The sequence below is a fragment of the Aphelocoma coerulescens genome, chromosome 4 (genome assembly GCF_041296385.1).
Source record: "Aphelocoma coerulescens isolate FSJ_1873_10779 chromosome 4, UR_Acoe_1.0, whole genome shotgun sequence".
NCBI lineage: Eukaryota > Metazoa > Chordata > Aves > Passeriformes > Corvidae > Aphelocoma > Aphelocoma coerulescens.
The window spans coordinates 49127732-49141477 of record NC_091017.1 but is presented as its reverse complement, the minus strand read 5'-3'; the positions used below and the strand labels follow the sequence as shown (position 1 = coordinate 49141477).

The following is a 13746-nucleotide window of genomic DNA, read 5'->3' as shown; positions in this document are numbered from 1 at the left end:
TCTGTTTTTCTTTTTTCTTTTATTTTTCTTTTTTTAAGATTTTCTGTTCATCTAAGTGTTAAAAATATTTCCCATCAGAGTGGGCATTCTGTTGCATAATAATTTTGGCTGTCTCTCAGCATTGCTAAATTGTATTAAGCATAGATTCATAAGGAATAATCTGTGGCTAACATCTGATGCCTAGCCTAAGAGTAGAAGTCCATGTAATACCCAGTTATATTCTTAGGGAGATGTTCAATTCATTTTGGGGAAGTAGAGATGTCATAATCTTATTAGTCTATAGCTTCTTTTTGATCTTTTATAACATTCCAAAATTCATACCAATGCCAGAAATTAACTCTTCCTTATCCATGACTTCTCATCTGGTTTTGATTGCACTTTCAAAATAGACTTTGATCCAGCATGAACTTGTTACTTGTGCTTTCTGTGTGCCATATACTCAGTTTGATAAATTTTGAACAAAAAAATCCTCTGAGCACTACTCACATTCACTTAGTCCATCTCCTTGCTTTTACACAACCTCCAACAAGTGCTTTGTTTTACTTCCAAGTGGTTAAAACTGTGAACATTATTTTGTTTGGTCTTTTGTCTTTTGTGGTAGAATGGGGAGACGAAAAGAAGCAATGTGAATAAATTGAGTTAAGCTAAGTTTAGGAAGAGCCAGACTCATAGTTTTAACAATTTCCCCAGCTGATTGATATTTTCATGCTGTTTATGTCTTTGAAGAGAACCTCTTAGCAGAACATAACTTTAATCATATGAAATAGCTTTCTGAGAGATACAGTTTTTTCAAAGTTTGCATTATAGAATGAAAGTAGAATGAAAGGAAATATGAAATTACTTTAATTATTGAAGAAGTCATGGCATGTCATCACATCATTTATCCCAGTGTATATTTTATGGTGCTAGGCATGAAATGTGAGGTACCTGCTTTGTCAGATTTCTGCTCTTTTGGATGATTTATGTCTAGGTTATGACAAAATTTCTAATGTCACACACTCATGCAACTTTCACAGCAAAGAGCAAAGTTATAAAAAAAAAAAAAAAAAAAAGAGTCTTTTTTCTGAAGGAGTAGCTGCCTTTGATCTGTTTGATCTCTGGTCTCAGTAGCTTAACTGCCTTTTTCTCCTTTTCTCATGTTTTGGCTTAATATCTGTCACCAGTTTCATATGAATCATTGCAGTCCAGTGCTGAGCCCACCAATGTCCTTCAAGAGTAAACCTATTTTTTCTGCTCTGGACAATTTATCCATTTGCTGTTGCCTTCCCTGAACACCCCTTCAGAAGTATTCCTGACCATCACACAGTTGTCTGCTCTAGGTGGTGGGTTTTGTCATTCCCATCAGAAAAAAAAAAAAACCTCTTCTAAAGCTTCTTTTGAAGGTAATTGATCAGTTCGAATGATTTGGAGATTTTTTTTTTTTTTCATTTCTCTTCTTTGCGATTGTTGGGAATTGCAGAGTAAGTGAAATGTGTCCATCTGGACCCCTGTGGAGTCTTAGCCTTCCTGCTTAGGATGTTACCTTGCTATAGTTGACATGTAGAATAAGTTGTCTTGAAAATTTCAGAAGAAATACCTGTTTATGGTGCATGGCTAGAGGAGCAGCATTTTTCTTTCTCAGATTTGTACTCTCAGCTTTCAAAAATTTCTCTCAACATTATGTCAGCAGGAGACTAGTGTGTCATCATCCAGTTAATCTTTAGGGATAATTAGAGTGGTGCTACTGGAGAGTTACACACGAGGAGGTAGAACATCTACCATCATTTAGAGGCAAAGTAATTGCAGATGGTTTGCACACAACAGTCAGGCTTCTATGGCAGTTTCCTTAAGTATCTGCAGTGCTGAAGCATAGTATCAGATTTCATTGATATTTGTCTTCTGTTTTAAAGTTTTGTGCCTGCAGGGTCTGGAAATAGAGAGGAAGTTAGACTTTGGGGAGTAAATCCCTGCCTAAATCAGAAGAAGATGACAATTCCAGGTGAGTCATCTGGATTATCTTCAAGGTTGATTTTTACCTTTTGTTCTAGCCAGAAATTCTGCTGTGTATATGATAGATCTCTAAAACTCTCTTTGGCTAGCACCAAAAAACATGTCTAATTTGTGCACCATTGAAACTTTGCTAGAAGGTGCAAAGTTGCTCTTAATTCAGAAAATCTCAAGGAGCTTTTTGTGCTTCATATCCTTTTATCTAGACCCAGATTTCCTGCCTTGGATTTCCAAACTTCCATCCTATTTTGTTACTTCAATTAGAGCTTGTTATTTGTCTTTTAAGTATACTGGATTGATAGCATTTGACAAGGATATATTTTTCAAAAAGGTTTATAATCTCAGACCAAATAACCGGAAAGAATCATGTTGTTACTAATGGATGATGCGTGGACTAGTAATTGCTGCATTTTTCTTCTTTTTTCCCCCTCTTTACCAAAAAATTGATAGATAATGTTTTAGGTAGTTCAATAACAGATGTTGAACTCTGGATGGTTTGTTTGAGAAGGCTACATAAAGTTTGTGAAACTGGAGGTATTTTGGTCTTTTGACCTATTATTTTTAGATTTCAGTGGAGAAATGCTGAAGAATAGCAGTGATTTTCCTTCTATTTTCATACAAGTATTTCTAAATTATTTTTCTTTTGAACTTTAGAATTATGTTGGGGGCGGGGGGGTGGCTTTGAGCCAAAGCAAACAATTCTTATTATAAAACTAGAAGCAATTTAAAATATTTTAAAGAATATTTTTATGGTGGAGCAATTACTGTATCTTAGTATTTTCCTGTCTGATGAATTATGATTGAAAAAGGCAGAAAATAATGAAAGTTTGAACTTAGTATGTATGTGAAATGTGAAAGAAGGTCAGAATTAAAGGGAAATAAAAGAAAGTAACTGGAAGTTATGGGAGTCTGATCACAGGGAACATTTGGCTTCAGCCTCTTCAGCTGCTGGAACTTGAGATGCATGAGATATGCATGTGTATTGCTGGCTAAGTTTCTAGGGACAGAAATAAAGAGCAATAGTTTGACAAATGCATGCCAAAGTGGCATTTTCTGAAGGCCAATAAAGCAATGCATAGGTGAAAAAGGATCTTAGCCAAGGTATACTTGCTGACATGTTGATTATCATTTAAACTAGCTAAGATTTTTTTTTTTAGATTAGGCATGAAGGATTTTAATCATTAATTTAATTACACTGATTATAATAATTTTATGTAGCAAAATTCATTTTATGAGTATCTGTTGCTGGTATAGAACAACTAAAGCTTCATGTTTTTATAGTGTTTCCATGAGGAATATGTACTTACTCTTTGTGCCAAAATTTTTTTGCATTATGAAAACATGTATCATTTACAGGTGGTACTAACCAATGGTCAGGTTCAATAAAAATCAGTAGGTTGGTGAAATATTCCATCTAGTACTAATAAGGGAAGTGGTGGCATTTTGAAATTAGAAGTAATTTCAATGACATTTTCCATTCAATATTTTACCCAAAAGGAGTTGTATGTGTTCTAGTTCTATGAAACAAGATATCTGATGTCAGAAGCTTTTTTCAAGTAGCTGCTAAAATGAGCTGTCTCATCTTTCCTGCCTGTCATTTCCTAGATCATTGCATTTCAACTAGCAGCTTGTTTTCTGGGTTTGGCCCTTGAGATAGTGAATCTGTCCTGGACCTCTTTTTCTCCTGCAGCAAGTAAGGAATGGGTTGTGGCCAGATCCTACCTCTGTTCACAGAGGCAGCTGGAACTCAATTTGCTGTCATTGTCTCCAGAGCTCATGAGAAGAAAGTGAGCAAGCAGAACAGTTTTACTCCAAAATTGTGATCCAGCCATAATAACAGTATCTTTTTGCATAGTAGGAACTGAGAAATAGTGTAGTTTGCACTCATGAATACACACAAAGCCACATACACACAAAATATGTGGAAGGATATCTCTTTGGTGATAGCTAGTCTACTTATTTGCAGTGTATGGACTTTTGAGGGCCTGACTTGTGCATTTGGAGTGGGGTTTTTTAAGCAAATATATTTGGCTGTATTAGGATCTAGCTTTCTATGGGGTTTTCCCCACAACTTATTCACAGCATGGCTGGAGATGAGGCTGATTTGTGTATAGGTTTAGCAAAAGTGGTTGACTCAGGAAAAAATAAGGGGAGAAATATCTGGTTTCACTTAAATCAGTGAAAGATAAAGAAGAAATATGTGAACATAGATTTGAAGAACAAATATGAGACAAGTTGGTAACTAAATGGGCTTGCTGTTCTGTATTGCTGATGTTCAGTACCTCTTAGTTAGAAGAGGACATTTGAGGGAGTTATCTGTGTGACATCCCCTGACCTTTTCAGTCAGAAGCTGGTCATGCCATTCAGGGTCATTGGATGTGGCAAGGGAAGAAAGTGACTGAGGGAAGGAGGTGGTATAGAATGTTTATTGAAATGCTTTGTGTCTGCTGAAGATGGAATACAAAGTTATACATTTATGGGGCCTTCTGCTGTCACAACAAAAAAAATTACAAAATTGTGTTTCACCCAATCTTCGTGTGGGAGAAGTAATGGCGGTCCCAACAACTTCCTATTTGCTATGTGACACAAATTATCCTGAAAACACATTTGCTAGTATTTATTTTAACTAGTGCACCAGTTATTACTGCAAGTACATTACAGCAAGCAACATTCATGTGGTTTGTTCCTCTGTGCCATTTGCTAGTCCATGAAGTAGCTTCATAGGTACAGTAAATGCAATTTAATGCTTAAGTGACTTTTGATTTTTATATGCAGAACTGCCTCCTGGCAAAACTATGGAACTGCTAAGCTGTTTGCTTTTCTAATACTTCAGATGATTTATATTGAAGATAAAGTTGCAAGTAAAGAACTATCATGCTGGCTGGCTGGGAGTATAGAAACACACATACGCACCTAAGTTGGGTTTTCTCTCAAATATTTGCGTTATTCCATATGTTTATTATTTACAGAATACTCATTGCTTTATGAACCAATGCCTGTGCTTCTTCAATGCTCTGCTGAAATGATTCTCCTGTTATTGCTGAACTTGGATTTATTCCAAGAGAAGATCTGGTTTCTTCAGGCAGACTTGCCAATGTTTCAGTCTTTCTATGTTACATCAAATCTGCGTGGATCTGAAAGCATGTCTTCATCACGGTTATGCAATTGTCATGCGTAGCTGTGATTTGATTAAAATACAAAAGAATACTTCTTTCTTAATGGAAGTTCACAGAGGATTTTTGATGTACCCTCAGAAGATGTTGACCAGGGCCTTGCTGTCTGCAGTGCTCTGTTAAGTTACATCGTGGAGCACTGCAGCCTGTGCAGGCTCTCTGGAAAGCCGCAGCGCATGGTCAGGGTCACTTTCTGTACCTGTTGCTAACCCCCCTGGAAATCTGTGAGCAAGATCTCAGTGTGCAACTGTCGAGGTCAGTACTGTTTTTTGCTGCATTTCAAAGTCTTGGTCATGTTCTGCCTGTGAGATGTTACATGCAGTCAAGCGGTTTATTGACTTGTTTAAAAGATACTGAGAAATTTGGAAGTCCTTCCAAAAAATTGCCCAGTTGAAGGTTATAGTGTTCTTCAAACTCTGTTCCTGAAGCATTAAATGTAGCGGTGCTATTTAAAGCCAAGAATGAAAAGGGATCGCTCTGGCATTAGTTACCTCAGTTATAAATCATGTTAGATGTTTGGATTTATATGATCTTGATATGTACAGTATATATTGAGAATGTCTCTCTGCAGCGTCCACATTTAATGTCAAAGGGTAGTGCTCTGTAACAGGGTTGCTCTAGTGACTTTGCAGTGACTTATTATTCCAGTGATTTCATATACAAAAGACACAGTGTTTGATTTTGCAGGGTGCAGAAAGTACTTCCAAGGAATCTGGGGTGGTCTTAACAGCACTAACTTCAGACCACAGAATGCTGTTTAATGCCTCTGGGATTAAGCACTGCAGATGCAGCTATTTATATTGTGTGAACAAACCATTCCTGTTTATGTTGTTTTGTATTGTTCTGATATATAAACCTAAAAAAAAAAATCACAGCAGTGCACTTAGTGGACGTTTTATGTCTGGCGTGTGAGATGTATGGCAGTGATGCTGGGCATGTCACAGTTCCATTTTCACATAGAATGGAAGCAAAATACTCCTCTGATTCAATATTTCAAGTCCATTACAGATCCAGTGAAGAATCCTGATTTAAATACTTTGCCATTATTTCATAGTAATATTTGGTTGCAAAGAGATTTTTCAAAACTTTAATGCAAGAATCTCTTAAATTAATTCTTACTGCCATTGACTTAACATAAAAGAAATATGGAATATAAATAATGTGTATCTAATTCTTGGTTTTCTATAGGCAAAAGAAAGCAAATTTAACTTTTTAAAACTCTTATAATTGGCAGATAATTAAAACATACTTCATTTTAGATGTTCCATTATGAGAAAGTTGTGACACCTTGATTAGACCTAGTTTTTTGTTGAGTTTTTGTAATCTGTTTGAGATGGCATCTTTTCCAGGTGCCTTAAAAGCTCAAATAGAAACAAGTAAGGTGTGTAATAGGAATTCCCTTCCTTCCCCTGCTCCATGATATTTTTGTAAGTGAGGCTATTTCTGGGATCATCTGTGATTACTTTTAATCTGAAATTAGATATATTCATCCTTTCTTTCTTCTCCACTCACTCTTCTTCCTTTCTTGGCCCCCACAGAAAATAGGGGAAAAGGCCACTTTTTTTTATATATAAAATTGAGTTACTTTAAACAGTTTTCAGTAACTCAACACAGAATATTAATTGCACTGCTTTTTAAAACAAAAGGATCCACTGGAGCCCATAAGTGTATGGTGCACTGGTCAAATGGGGTAAGAGGTGCTGTGACCCAGGGATGGGACTGGACAACCCTAGCGGAGTATGAATCCCTGGAGCTGGTGCTACTTGAGCCATCAAACCAGCCAGCTGAGGTCGGGAAGGGAGGAGAGAAGTGAGCTGAATCATTAGTTCTTTGCTTAATTTCCATTCTTGCACCATGAAATTAGGCTACCTTTTGGGCCTTTTGGCTCCCCTGTGGAAGTGCACAGGAGCACAAGGGCAAAGCCATTTAAAAAATACAGATTTTATAGACATTTTAGAAGCCACCTCTGGAGTTTAGGCATGTGAAAGGACTCTCATTATTTCTACTTTAAAACCAGTGTCTAACTCTCTTTTAGAGAATCACCAGCTTTTGTCAAAATCAGTGCAATTCTCAGCAGGGAAATGTTTGGGATTTAATTTTGATCCTGCAGTCATTGTGTATATTTCCTATTATCACTGAAAAAAAATACTCCAGGACTGTATTTGTAAATACGTCTCTACTAGTTTCTGAAACTAGTTTCTACTAGTTTCATTTTTTGATTTTGTCAGGTTTTCAACAGAACAGAATACATGGAATTGATCCAATGTTACTTTCTAAGAGGCTTTTGCTTGTGTCTTACACAAGAGGCTGTTACTGAAAACTTGGTAACCATGGGGTGAAAGGTAAAGCCCTGTTACTGATTAAAAAGAGTAAGTAAAAGCAGCAACCTTCATGTCATTATCTGGAAAGGAAAATTACTATTAAATAGAAATTGAGTTAATAGAAATTTTCTTGACAAAATTGTTTTTTATAGGAAAAAAATGTTCATTAAAGACAGTAACTGGAAAGATTTCCCTTTTTGACTCAGGGGAAAAAGATCACTTTTAGCCTTTCCAGATGAAAAATTTTTAAAGAAAAATGAAAAAAAAAAAAAAGGGAAAAAAAAAGAGAAAGAAAACCCCCTCACAAATACTCCAAGAATAAAAAATCCAAGTAAACTGAGGAAAGGGATTGATTGGCTGGGGTGAAAAACAGTAAGTCAGAGGAAGTCCTATATTACAGAAGGATTGGGAAATAAACTTTCAGTTGGTTAATTCAGGTAATGAAGAAAGTGATAACAATAACAGGGTGAACAGGGTGACCTTGAAAAGCTATAAATGAAGCACATTCAAAACAACTAAAAAACTGTTATCTCCATACATGATAATACAAGTTTTAATAATAAATAACACAGAGCCTCATTATTTGGGTAAAAAAGCTTGGTATTTTGTCTTTTTTGACATTAAGTACTACTTTTAAATCTCAGTTGCATTTACATAGGCTGGGATGGTTTCTCTGAAATGTGCCTAATTACCTACCTCAGTGGCCTTTAGGGTGTGTTACCGCACATTTGGCTCAAATGTTGTCACAAATGGAATACTTTTATTTAACGTTTGCTTCAGTTCAATATGTTGTAAGTTCAAACAGGCTTATAGAAAAGCAGAATAAGATGTTACCCAATAGTGTACACTGCAAAAAATCCACAATGCCTTAATAGTTTGTTTTCTGGTAGATCTTTCTCCTTTCTCTTTTTGAAAGCCTGTTTGTAACTTCCTGTCTCTGATGGAGAAGTGTACTCATGCTTCAGGAGTGCCTTCTCCTGCTCCTTCCCAAGCTGCAGTGTGGAGCTGCATCTGATGCTCCTTTTACAGGTGTCCAGGGAGGTGCAAAATAGAATAGTTTCTCTTTTGGCAAGACATGGCATCACAATGTATTTTCAATTACAGATCAAGTCTTAGTTTTAACTTTGATTTTCTTGGTTCTTCTTTGCATATATTACAGAGTTTTCTGTTTAAATTTCTTATCTATATTTATCCTGTATTCAAGGCCAAAAAAGTATTTGTGGATTTTTTTTTATAGACAATATGGCTTTTAAATAGTTACTTTCCTTCTCAAAAACTCTGATTTTAGACTTAGGGACAGCACTGTGGGTCAGCACTGAAAAAATTTCCTTTAGACCCCTGGGAATATTTGGAATTCAGCAAATGACAGCTAGTAGCTGTTTGGGACATGCTTAATATTAGGTTAAATTACTCATTCCTGGATCAAAATAACTAATAGGAATTTGTGCCAATGTAGCCCTTCTTACTGTTACATATGAAATTATGCAGGATTGCAGGTATATTCTTCCTGCCTAGATGAGTCTAGTAGCATGTGATTATTTTTTATAGGTTGTATTAAATTTCTTTTACAGAAGGTCAGGATTTGAGGTATTTTCCTAAGTACAAACTGAAAAAAGAATTATTAAAAGTTGAGAGAATTAGTAAGTGATAATTTTATTTTAGTCTGTACAATATTTTGTAGGAACTAGTTTCAGTAATCTGTTTAAACCATGAGAAGCAATCTAAAATAAGTATATCTTTATTTTAATAAATAGGAAGTCCTTTAAAAAGTGTTGAGTTGTAATTTATTCTCTTCAGAAAAGATCCTGTCATAAGATTATAGAGACAGCCTACACTACTGTTGAGCTTTACAAAGATTCTTTCTCTCTTGAATGTTTATGATCATTTTCTGTAGATTAGCACATAGATTGCAGTGTATTTTTATTCTCAGAACCACAAGAAGCACAAGTCAGAACCACTAAAATGTAATTACTTTATCTAGAAAAGATTCTTCCTGGCACTTGATGAATCCTCTTACAAATACCAGTACACAAAGTGTACAAAACATGTTGTGATTCTTTTTCATTGTTTGTGTCAAAAGTTGGGTTTGTTACAGTTGGCTGCAAAGTGGAGGGATTGCCATGGTTCACTAAGGCCTGGGTCTGCAAGCACTTTTGTTCATGTTTAACTTTGGTGAGTTATGTGTGGTGGTTATATGGGCAAGCACATGGATATGCATATGCACAGTTAACACCTCTAGTTATGTAAAACTCCACAGATTTTTGGCCTGTAGCTGTGAGGCTGTGTCTGTGAGACAAGTCAGAGTCAACAACAGAGCAGCTTTTAATCAGTTTGTCACTTGGGCATCTGTAGAACTTTGTTTCAGTCTGTGCAAGAGTTTCAAAATTAACAGTTTGGGGTTTTTTTTTGTAAAATTAAAATCCTCTGAGCGTGAATTTCTGCATAAATTTATAAAAATATGTTCATACTCTTCTGATACTCTAAGGAAAGTCTTAAAATGAGCCTTCCATAGAAAAATACAATAAAATAATTTTGTCCTTCAGTTCATTCCCTCTAATGTGGTCAACTGTTTCCTGGCAAGAAGGGAATTCCTGATCAACATTTTCATGGAAAGAATGTGCTACAGAAGTCCTTGGGGTATGTAAATCAGAGAACTGTTGGATGAGGCTCTTTGGATTAATCCAAGTGATATAGTTCCTAAGGAGCAGAAAAGTCTCTAAAGTCAGAACTTGGTCCAAACACAGCTGGATTTTTAACTGAAACAAACGGGGAGCCACAAAGTGGATCTACCACAGCTCTTTCCTGGGGAGAAACAAGAATTTCCTCTGAGAGAAGCTGGGAATGCTATTGCAGGTAACTGCCACCAGACCGCACTCTGCTCAGTCTTGTCCAAAGAGCACCGGGTCTGGCATCCTTCACTGATCCCCCACTAGACGCATCCCTTTATGAACATCTCTCTCATGCTGCTTTGTCACAGACCTTCAGGCACACAAATACACCTTCCAGTTGAATCTACAAAAATGACTTTTGCTGGGTGGCAACATGGTCTTCTTGTGGTTTCAAGCATGTGTTATTGAAAACACACACAAAACTGTCTGAGTGTCTGTCCATAGGACCTTTGATCCAAACACTGCATAATGGGGATGTACTGATCTGCCCCACGGTGCACTAGATCGAGATGGGAGCCCCAAAATGTAAGCCATTTCATTTTACCAGCCAGTGTGCTCCCTGCCTCTGAGCCAGGAGGATTCTAGGTTTGAATGCCTTTAGCAGTGTAGCTTTTGTGTGCTACTGTTCTCAGGATTAAGTTTTAGAAAGTCAGACAAACAAAAGCAGCCTAGCTCTGTCATTGTAATGATCCATAAGTGTACTGCTATTACCAGCAATGAAATGTTATCACAGACAGGAGGTAAGCAACAAGACAAGAGGCAATGGGCAGAAAATGACGCACAGGAAGTTCTAGCTAAATATAAGGAAGAACTTCTCTACTGTGAGGTGACCAGAGCACCAGCACAGATTGCTTGGAGAGGTTTGCAGTCTTCTTTACTGGAGATATTCAAGAACCATCTGAGTAATTCCTGAGTCATCCATGGACTTGTTAGAGAGTGCTAGTTTGATAAAAAAAATGCCTAGATACTGTCACGGGTCAGAGTGATGCTCCTTAAAAGTGGTTGTCATGTGCTGCTGCGCAAGAAGCCTAACCTGTAGCATAACTTCTTGTTTCTATCTTCTAACTGTGTATTAACTGTGAAAGAGATAAAGTTCATCTTTAACAAGGATGAGGTCAACAACAGAAGAATTAGCATTGTCATCATCAGACCTTCAGCAAACAAGACCTTTTCTCTTAACATGTTTTTGCCTGTAAGAAAATAATTGCCTTGGGTAGCATAAGCTGGACTCATGGTTTTGCAACACAGCCCATCCTTGTGGAGCACACTTTCTTGGATGCATTTCTCCTTGGCTCTGGGAGAGCTGAGGAAAGGTTGTATTCTTCCCTTGCATAGGCTGCAGGAAATAGGGCTATTCTTGAAGCAAAAAAGGAGGAGCCTTCTCTGCTTCTAGAGCACTGGCTGACTTTACACTAAGGGAAAAGTAAAAGCTGAGAGAAAGCTGCAGTGGGCTGCCACACAATGTATGTTTTTCTACGTGTTTTCCTAGGAAAGTCCTTTTAATGACAAGAAGCATAGTGCTTTTCTCTACAAGGTTTATCTTATATTAGCTCAACAAAAATAAAGTGATTGAAACATGAGTGTTTAGAAGGAAACAATATGCTGTGAATAATATTGGTTGGAAATACTACTACATGTTTAGAGTAGGGTTGTCTGCCATTGGAAGTAATAAAAATACAGCTGTAAATTATACATTGGGGTTTCTGGGGTTATTCTGGAAGCTAATTTTTTAGAAACTGAGGTTTATTTATTGGTTGTGTCACAGGAATATTTGGCTTGTTCTAATTCCAGTCTTCAGCATTTTTCATTTCAAGCTATATAAAGGAGAAGATCATCTATGGTACATCTACCCCAGTTCAACAGAGTGGGCTCTAACCCATCTCTGTAAATATACTGCCTTCTGTGTTGGTTCTAGCCACAGCAATACTTTTAAAATTATTTATATTCTTCTAAAATTTACTCAACAAAAACACTTTTCATTCTATGCTATTGCATTCAGGTCTCAAAACATTGCAAAGCATCCTTCAGCATGCTCCAAAACCAGTTAGTTTTTCACAAGGGCAATGGGAAAACTTTGCTTGGTATCACTGTGGGATCTGACATCTGCATTTCCTTCGGAATGTGTGAAACATTTCCCTGACACAGGTGTGTTTAAATGTAGGAAATGGCATTCCAGTTGGGTTTTGTGTCATGAATACAGTGCATATGATTTATCTGAACACCAGCGAGACTTTCTCTCCCTCCCTCCCTCCCTCCCTCTCTGCTTGGCTGGGCAAATAGCTGGCCAGCTCACAGCCCTCCAATCACCTGGGCTGCCAAGCCTCCACCCCTCAACACTGAGGGTTCCCACACCACCTGCAGCTGGCTTTTAAAGCAAATCTTTCAAGAAAATCACTTTCAGTCATTACTCTTCCATTTATGACAGCAGGAGTTCAGGACTGAGTAAGAGGAGCAGAAATTTCCCCAGCAGAAGTTGCTCTGAATCAGGTTAGTAATGAAATTTACTGCTGAAAGAAGTAACCTGAAAGCAACCTAGGTTATCATAGGAAATGTTGCCTTTAACATATGTGCTGTTTGAGTAGCAAGAGCTGTGGTATGCAGTTTGTTTACATTACAGCATTATTCTGTCTTTGGTGAAATAAAAATTACAGTGTTAATATATAGAAGATGCAGTTATATTTTCCTTCCCAGTCTGACTAGAAGGTGTTTTCTGCTTTTCCTTTTCCCTTTTATGCATCATACACTTCTGTTACAGGTGCAGCTTTCCAATTTTACGGCTTGAACCATTATTGAAATACGCTACTTTAAATATCCCAAGGCATTAGGAGTTTTGTGAAAGTCTTGGGCACCACGTGAACTTTTAGGACACTTGCACTAAAACAATTTATTGGCTGTGCATGTGTGCACATGCAGGCAAATCATAGATAATACCTAGTTTTTCTTCATCTCTGAATTCTTTTACTTTCATATATTACTGCTCAAGATCCAATGAATGCAATTCTTTGTGTGTTATTTCACTTCAAGAAAGATCTCCCTTTCATGTATTATTGGACCAGATCTAATAAATGTAATACTGCAATTTTTAATAAGGCTACATGTACTTAATAAACTTTGACAGTTTTTTCAGGAAAATGAGGCTGAAGAAAGATGCTAAATTAATCTGTATTAACCAGTATATATTTATATTTTCCCATTTTCAATACATTACAAACTTACTGGAGTCTTTTATCCTTAATTGACACGGTGTTTAAAATGTTTTAACTACTGCATCTAAAATTAATAGTATGTTATATAATATTAGCTATATATTCTAATATAATAATATTAGAATAGTTTTGAGCAAAATATCTATGGTTTACTTTGGCTTCAAAAATCATTGAACATAAATCTTAATAACAGTACTACAAGTTTCAGAGGTTTCATATTGCTTTATAACATTTGCTTTCCATATGAGATTTTAATGTTTTTTTATTAGAGCTTTTAATGGAAAATTTTGTAGGAAAAGTTGAATGGCAACTGCAGCAAAACTTTGGATTTTCTCATGTGTAGCTTGGGTTTAATGTGCACTAACTTAAACCATGTATGAGACATAATTAG

The 13746-nt window shown here is 36.6% G+C and overlaps 1 protein-coding gene across 4 annotated transcripts in view; it reads left to right on the top strand.

Annotated features, from left to right (window-relative positions):
• The window catches only part of SLC7A2 (solute carrier family 7 member 2), a 54062-nt gene that overhangs the window by 16138 nt on the left and 24178 nt on the right, over positions 1-13746 (top strand). For 2 of the 4 annotated variants that reach the window (XM_069013987.1, XM_069013986.1), the window contains exon 1: positions 12480-12636. The exons of 1 other annotated variant lie outside the window; for it this stretch is intronic. The gene's annotated coding sequence lies outside the window, so the exon portion shown is untranslated. Of the gene's footprint in view, positions 1-12479; positions 12637-13746 lie in introns of those variants that run through there. One more of the 4 variants, XM_069013988.1, reaches the window with a different exon arrangement.